Below are 8,728 nucleotides of genomic sequence, written 5' to 3' on the forward strand. Positions count from 1 at the left end.
TTGCAAGCACATCACGATCATTGATTACAACAGCTGAGCAAATTGCAAGCACATCACGATCATTGATTATAACATTGATTGTAATAGCTCAGCAAATTGCAAGCACAATTATGTCGATGGGCACTCAAAGTCAGTAGCTATCAACCTTTATCAATAATTATCAGAGCAGAATAGTTAACAAGTTTAAAAGATCATGTGAATCAGAAATACAGCTTTGATATGTGATCATGGCAATCAGAAATATGACTTTGATTATATAGCTCACAAATTTAAATACAAGTTGATAATCAAAATTCTTGGTGGTGAATTAGTTACTTACATTCTACTGATCATCTCAAGTCTTCCAAGAAGCTCTTGTTTGGCAAGGTGAAGCTCATATCTTTCGATTTCATACATGGAATGTTTGCTGCAGGAGGATTTCCCAAAGGCTGGACAAAATGCATCACAACAGCAAGGTTTTTGCCAACGACCTTTGGGTCTATTGGTACACGGGTCGCCGATAGAGCTCTCACCGAGTGGTGAGAGTTCAATTCTCGGTGAGGCACATTTCTGGGAGTTGTGAATAGTGGTTGTGTATGGGTGGTTCCAGCGCCCACGTGAGCGCGGCCCCATCCCCATTTATTCCACCGAGGCTTGTGCACGTCCCTGGGTCTCTAGTGGGTTCGTCCCGCTCCTCTTTCCCAAAAAACAATGAGGTTTTTGCTTTTCAGTCCATATTATGCCAAAAGAAATTTGCAGAAAGGACTCAATTTCACATGCATTAGCTATAATACATCAAAAATATCTGGCATTTGAGCATGTGCGAGATCTAAGAATTCATAAATTGATGAATTTCACAATACATAACTGAGCGCCTACTCAAGTTGTCATCTGAAATTATCACAAGCAAACAGGGCCAGCTTTACGGTCAAAGAAGGCTTCTGTATCAATTGCAATCTAGTATGTTTACTTTGTCACTGCATAGCACAATTATTGCCCGCCTTGATTTGCATCATGAATCCTATGTTATTTAATTTCAAAACACAATTAAAACAGTAAAACAAAACCCAATATCTAACAGTAACACAGTAAATATCATATAAGAAGACAGGCATAACACTCACATTGATAACTCAGCAATCTTTGACAGCACTACGACATGAAATTTTTCAAACATATTACTATCAAGTGTATGGGTAGTGAATTTCATCAAAAGAAATCAACTAAAACTAGAAGCTATCACCAGTCCTCTTGCAAGTCCAGCATCTGAAAAAACAGAATCTTGAATTGTCAAACAAGAATTCTATGCAATTGAAGTATAATAGCACAAAAGGAATTAAACATAACCAAAACTTTAGAGTCTAACAGTACCACAGTATATATCCGAGAAGAAATGTAAATCCACAAGTGTCACATGCTGCTTTGTAGAAATAACACTCTCATTGATAACATTAGCAATTTTCATGACTCTACAGCATGCAAAAGTTTCAAACATATCACTGTCAAGTGAATAGATAATGGAATGCAACAAAGAAATAAGTTAAAGCTAGAAGCAGTCACCAGATCATTTCACAAGTGAAAGTGTCTGAGAGAAGAATGAAATCTGAACATGTAGACCAAGAATTCCATGCTATTGAAGTATAAACCACAAAAAATGAAACATTAACCAGAACAACTTACATTACTGGCTAACAGTACACCAAATATCCATAATATATGTAAATCTGCAGGCACAACATTATGTTCACAAGTCGAGTGTCAGATAGAAGAATTGAAGCTGGAAATGTAGAAGAACCATTGTTTGGAGCTCATCTGAGTCCAAGAACGGAGGTGACCAAGTTGTATATCTGAGTATTCTCAAATGGTGGAACCTTCCTCATTGAGAGCAATGCATTGTCATAGCTAGCCATGGTCTCCTCCACATATATTACTCATCGGTCTCTTTGGCACCAATTTGTACCCCTCATCCACAAGGCTGACAATAGGCGGAATCCGATAGCTTGATGAATAATGCAGCCTCTCAGGCAGATCCTCCTTTAGATAAACGCTCAAATGCTGACCATTATCCACCTGACCAGAGCTCAATCCTTGATTCATAGCTGCCACCACCTCCACCGCGGAGATGTTAGCCGGAGGCTGAATTGCCAGCAATGGACCATAACTTTGTACCCACTTCTCAGGGATTTCAACCCATGGAGATAGATCATCCAGAAAGATGATTCTTTGATCACAAGTGCCGACCATTCCATGATCCCCCACAAGGATAATGGTCACATCTTCGAAAATGCCTCTTTTTTCAAGGCCTGCAATTAATCTTGAATTCTTACCAAGGCTTTGTGTCTTCTAAAAGCTTCACACCAAATTAAGTTTCATACAATTTTCATGATCTTGAATTCTTGCCAATGATAGAATATTATTCTCCCTCTTTAAAATAAATCTTTCTAAAAAGGAGCTCTATCAAAGATATGATTTATAATCCCGGATCTTACCAAGGATAAATAACCATACTTTTAATAAAACTTATCCTTCTTGAAGAGATCCTTTTAACTTGATGCACTTTTCAAAAATAGTTGATCATCACAGGACTCTATTGAGAGGAATATCTTTTAAACATAATCTTCATCTTGATCTTCTAACCCTTGTATCTTCACATGTCATGACATCAACATTTTGCCACATCATCATCTTAGTCATTACTTCCTATGCTGAGTCATCATTGCCACATCACCTTCCTCTTGCCATGTCACCTCTTGGCTTGTCATATAATGCCAATTTATGTATTTAGTACTATAAACTTCCAGTACTTCTCATAGGAAAGCCTTCGCTCTAGAGACAGAAACATTAGTTTTATGAGTACAAATTGGAGAATTTATAGTTAGGATAAAGTTATGTGAAGAATCAATCTGAGAATTCCTTCCACAATGCCTCTAATTGCAATGAATCCAGAATTTAGTGGTTGATCTTTGTTGTTACGAAAAGTGAGGGCCATGTGGAAGTTGGGATATTCCTAGAATATATGTACAAGATTATCCACCACTGTAATATCAGAGTCAGTAAAAATGTAATGATTAACACAGTTCAGCCTCTTAGGATGCTCCTCTAGCTTTTGTTCCAAATATGTCTGCATTATAAGCAACTCAAGCTTTAGTCAAAAAGACCCATTGGTGATATATGCCTAACAAATACATGTGTACACCTACAATGTTAACTAAAAGATTATTCCAGTGACCGTGAAAAAAATCCTGACAGGCTTCATGCTCAGAAGAATCACAGATTTGGAAATTCTAATAAGAATAAAAAATTTTCCCATATGAGATTATAAATAGACACCACCTTAAGTTTGAAAGACAAATATCTGGTTTAGAAACAAAGGGTGATGCATAATATCATTTTACACCATGAATAGAAAAAATAAGTTTTCATATCAATGAGTTGACAATGGTAGCCAAAAGCTAACTGTATACTATTATGCCGCATATAGCTGGGAATGATCAGAAACCATTAAATCATTGGTTTCAGGTTCTGAATAATCAAGATTTGTACGAAATGGAAATTATATCCCAATGAGAAACTTAATCCCTTCTTCTATGTAGCAGAATGTGTGTGCCTATCTTAAACATTGAAGAAATAGTGACCTACATACAAAATAAAGTGCCACATATAATAGCAACCATGGGACACCTTGACAAGCAACAAATATAAGACACTCAATAGGAGGTGTGTTCTATGATGGTGAAAAGAGGGATAATCTTATAAGAATAGCTATACTGGCTCCTAAGAATGCACATTGTTTAGTGGCATCACAAAAGTTTAAAGGAAAATGGAACTGAACTTCATAAAGTAGACATTGATCTCCTTTAATAACTGTGATTGAAAAAATAAATTAGTGATCGTAGAAATGTGATCTTACAATGTAGGATCTGATTCTCTGAAGCATCAAATTTTCACGAGAATAGTCTCCATGAATGGCTAGAATTGTTGCGATAATTTTTTCCACCGAAAACTCAGAAGCAGGAACAGTGACACAGTATGGTGCCTAATATTTTAGAATTTTAAATTATCTTAGTATTTTATAATTATCTTAGCTTTATTAGCTATTTTAGTTTTATTTAATTATCTAGTATTTTATAATTATTTTAATTATTTTAGTTTTATTTACTATTTAGTCCTTAGTCCAGGTCTATAAATACTTGCTTTAAGGTTTGTAAATGGGAATCGATGAATTGAATTGAATTTCTTTTTATTGTGAGTTCTTGGATGAGAACTGTGTATCAGCTGCGTCATGTGGTATCAGAGAGAGGATGTCAACTGGTGGCGACAGTGATGGTCTTCGTGACAATGATCAGGAGGCTAGAGTCCCTCTAGGGACGAAGCATTGCAACGATTAGAGCGATGTTTGGAGCAACGGATGGATCTCAGATTCCGGCATTTTGATGAGCGCTTTGAAGAAATTGTAGATCGTCTGGATGCTCTACCCCCAGGTTTTGAACAGATGCTGTTTCAGCAATACCAACGTCAACAGGGCAATCGATCCGTCCATGAATACACTGTAGAATTCATGAGACTAGCTGAGAGAAACAACCTTCTTGAGTCAAAAGGACAGCAGGTTAAGAGGTATTTGGAGGGGTTGATGCCATCACTCAGAGACAAAATTGGTGTAAAAGTTATCTGAACCTTATCTGAGGTGAAGAATATGGCGCTAAAGGCAAAATTAATGCAACAAGAGCGAGGTTGGAGGAACCATGAAGATTATAAAGCTGAAGAGTTCACAGAAGAGTTTGAAGATCGTAGCAATAAAAACAACAACCAATACAGAAGGAACAAGACAATCGAGACTGTAGGGAAAGATCAAGAAGGGAAAGATAAAGAAATCAAGAAAAGTAGAAAATCCCTATACGAAACCTACTATAGGGAAGTGTTTTAGGCGTAATCAACCTGGACACAAATCAAATGAATGTCCCTTGAGGAAGACAGTGAAGATTATAGAGAAGAATAAAGAAATTATTTGTGAGCCAGATGGTGATGTGAAAGATAAATTTGAAGCAGATGAAAGACAAATTTATCTTATAAGGTGGATAATATCAACTCCCAGCCCAAATATGAAGAGCAGATTCAAAGCATCAGTTGATTAAAAATAAGGTGCTCAATACTATTATTGATGATGAAAAAGATGAAAAAGTTGATTGGAAAAATGTTGATGAAAGAAAGAAGACCAATGAGAAGGATTTCTCGGAGCTTCTTAAAGAATCCAAGCTAAGGATGTGGTTATTTTCGAAGATGAGGAGAAAGAAAGCTACTAAATGGAAAGATTTCAAGATCAAGAAATTGAAATTTTTGAACGGTGATGGTTTGATGAAATATCCAATCACAAGTTAAGCCCAGTTTAAAACTCGAGTTCGAGTTTCTCGCGAGTGGGGGTGAATGACACAGTATGGTGCCTAATATTTTAGAATTTTAAATTATCTTAGTATTTTATAATTATCTTAGCTTTATTAACTATTATAGTTTTATTTGATTGTCTAGTATTTTGTAGTTATTTTTAGTATTATTTACTATTTTGTACTTAGTCCAGGCCTCTATAAATACTTGTTTTAGGGTTTGTAAATGGGGTTTGATGAATTGAATTGAATTTCTTGTTTATTGTGAGTTCTTAGATTAGAACTGCGTATTCGCTGCGTCAATTAGTCAATATGATCACATTGCTTCTTGGCATTGACACCTGCAGAACTCTACATATAAGAGAGAAAAGTTAAATAAAACCTTCGCTAGATTGACAGTGATGTATTCTAGTAATTTTATCATGCACCCACTCTAGCTATGTAGACCTTCAATACAACTCAAAGATTCAACAACAACATCAGTTAAAACCATACAAAAATGGAAATTATAATGCAAATGAAGATGACAATTAGAAAGTTTCAACTTCCTGATAGAAAGCTTTTCAATGTTAGGAGTTGCAATTAGCAAGCTTGGAAGAGCAAGGATCTATACCGGTTCTTTGTTAAAAAAAGATCAAGTAAGAACTTACGAACAAGAGGTTTTATTAAAGAAATAAGAGCTTGGACTATTCAAAAAATATAAAAAATAAAAACACACAAAGTAGCTGGTTTCAAGAGCAAGTAGCATATAGTATCTGTATGAAGTTAACAGAAAATGTTGAGGACGACCATAGACCGTTCTGTCTTAGTGTATGAGGTGTTACCAACAGTGATTGTACCAAGTGGTTTATCATCAACCTTAGCAGATTGTGTTTTGAGATAACTATTGTACACTGTGAATACTGTGACAAAAGTGACAATATCACAATTATTATACTCCCGATTTGCCGGCGACAAGATCCTCAAGAAGGAGAGGTTGGTGTGGAGTGTGCCAAATCAATGTGGAAATTTTCTAAGCGTGAGATGTTGGCATTTCATTATGGTGATCCACCTCTTTCATTGGATTTTAAGGATAAGATTTTAAAACTTTTAAAAATTTAAAGTTGATAATGAGGATGTAAATTAAATTTATAAGTTATTATGGACCCGGTATATAGTTATTATTATAATCATAGTGATAAGATTTTAAAAACTATATTGGTTTAACCTTAGATGAGGCCTCTAATTTTTGGGCGCATAAAGCAGTTGCTTGATTGGATTTACCCTTGAGCAGCATCTGAAGCTCAGCCAGGTTTGTGTCTTTATTGTTTCTTAATTTTGAGATAATAATATAATTATTCATATACCAAGTTCCACGTTTCTTTTGAGTTGGAAACAAAAATTGAGATAACCAAATATTTTAAATAGAACTGATTATATTTATGTGTATATTCCTGTGATTATTTTTTTAATAATATTAAAATGAAAAAGAGAAAAAGAAAATTATAGATTTGCCCTTATACCCCGTCATCATTTCTTATGATGTAGCAAATAGTTAACTATGATTGACTTCACATAGAATAACAAATCTTAAATGGTATAAACATAGTGGTATAAAGATAATAATCATTATTACAAGGGTATTTTTTTTTGGACAAACTGGCGACAAACACTTTTTTATTTTTTTGCATTGTGCTTGAGAGGTTTTGAACTCAAGACCTCTTAAACACAAGCAAGAATTTCACATTATATATAGATAGTTTCTCAATGGCATATATATATATATATATAGAATTTCACAAGCAAGGGTAGTTTCTCAATGGCATATATATATATATATATATAGACAGACAAATATCACATTAAAAAAATAAGTCACAAGACATTTAAGAATTTCACATTAGAGATTATATATAAGGATAATATATACTCCATTTGGTCATTTTTATTTCTCAATTTTAACTAATTCACATGAATTAAAAAAAAATCTGTTAAAATTAGTTGATAATCTAACATTTATAAAAAATTATATTCACTTTTCAAAATTACTATTATTTAAAAAATATGATTTAATTGTAAAAGTATATTAAAAGAATGGGACGGAATTTTTTTTTAATTTCATAAAAAATAAACACCTCTCAGCAATTTTTTTTTAATACACAAAAATTTAAACTCATTAATTTAGGATGATATTTTATTTATTTATAATTAATTCTATGCTTCAAATATATTATATAGTTATATAGTAATTTTATAAACAACATTATATTTACGGTAGTTTTGTAAGAAATGTTGGATGGGATGAAGTGTTGGTGAATGAGTCGTACAAATGGGTAGAGGACAAGATAGTCTTCTTGAAGCCAGCGGTGCCATGGCAAAGTGTAGTGACTCAATTAAATGTGAATCACAAATTGAGATATCAATTATTTTTATAATTTGATAATTCAAATAAGAGTATCTAAATAGTTTGGTAACTATTTAAATAATTTACTCTTTTATTTTTTATTTTAGTTCTACTGTGGACGAGGCACTCCACGCATTCTCTAAATCTTTAACTATGTTTTGAAAAGAAATCAAATTTTTAATTTTCGGTATGGAAGTTAATTGTATTACCACTCATGTATTGTGGCGATGGTGATGATTAACAACTTTGCATTGTCAAATTAAACAAATACTTAAACAGGTACAAACCCCAAAGCAATCGGAGTGATCATTATCAATGAGAATGGCAATCAACATGAAGCATCTATCAAAGCAAATGAGCGAAGTGAGGTACTTTTAACCTCCGGCGCGATCTGAACGCCGCAATTATTATTACTAAGCGGCGTCGGACAGGCGGAAGACTTACAAAAGATGAATATTACGGTGATTTTAAACAATGAGCACGTAGGAAAAGAGATGGCGGACAACCCACTGTTGGCCTCAACCAATTGTCACACTCCACATTTGTTGGCCCAAACCAATTGTCACACCAACATGGAATTTAACCACCTCTTCTTAATTCACTTGTTCGGATTTTAGTATCTAATCACTTGGTACAAAAATGACAATAATTATTAGGTCTGCACATTTTTGTCTTAATTAGTAATCAGAGAGCATTAGTATTGCCTATGCTTTAATAGCTCATAACCATAAAAATGAGTTAAAAGCTGAAAATAATTTATTAATATCTAAAACTTAATTTAAAAAATTAAAATTTTCATTAAAAACACAGTACATATCTATGAATTCAAATATACATTGACAAATAAATTAATAAATAAATAAAATTCCAAAATTTCTTGTTTAGGCCCAACAACTTGGAATGGACCTGATCCAAAACCCCAAAAAATAAAAAATAAAAAATAAAAAAATCCCTTTTTTAAAATTAATCAATCAATTAATTAATTAAT

General features: G+C 33.6%; 1 pseudogene; it reads right to left on the reverse strand.

Moving 5' to 3' along the window:
- Nucleotides 1–1,543: 1,543 nt before the first annotated feature.
- Nucleotides 1,544–3,106, reverse strand: LOC120281230 (annotated as a pseudogene).
- Between the last annotated feature and the right edge of the window lie 5,622 nt (nucleotides 3,107–8,728).

This window comes from Dioscorea cayenensis, chromosome 17 (genome assembly GCF_009730915.1).
Source record: "Dioscorea cayenensis subsp. rotundata cultivar TDr96_F1 chromosome 17, TDr96_F1_v2_PseudoChromosome.rev07_lg8_w22 25.fasta, whole genome shotgun sequence".
Taxonomy (NCBI): domain Eukaryota; kingdom Viridiplantae; phylum Streptophyta; class Magnoliopsida; order Dioscoreales; family Dioscoreaceae; genus Dioscorea; species Dioscorea cayenensis.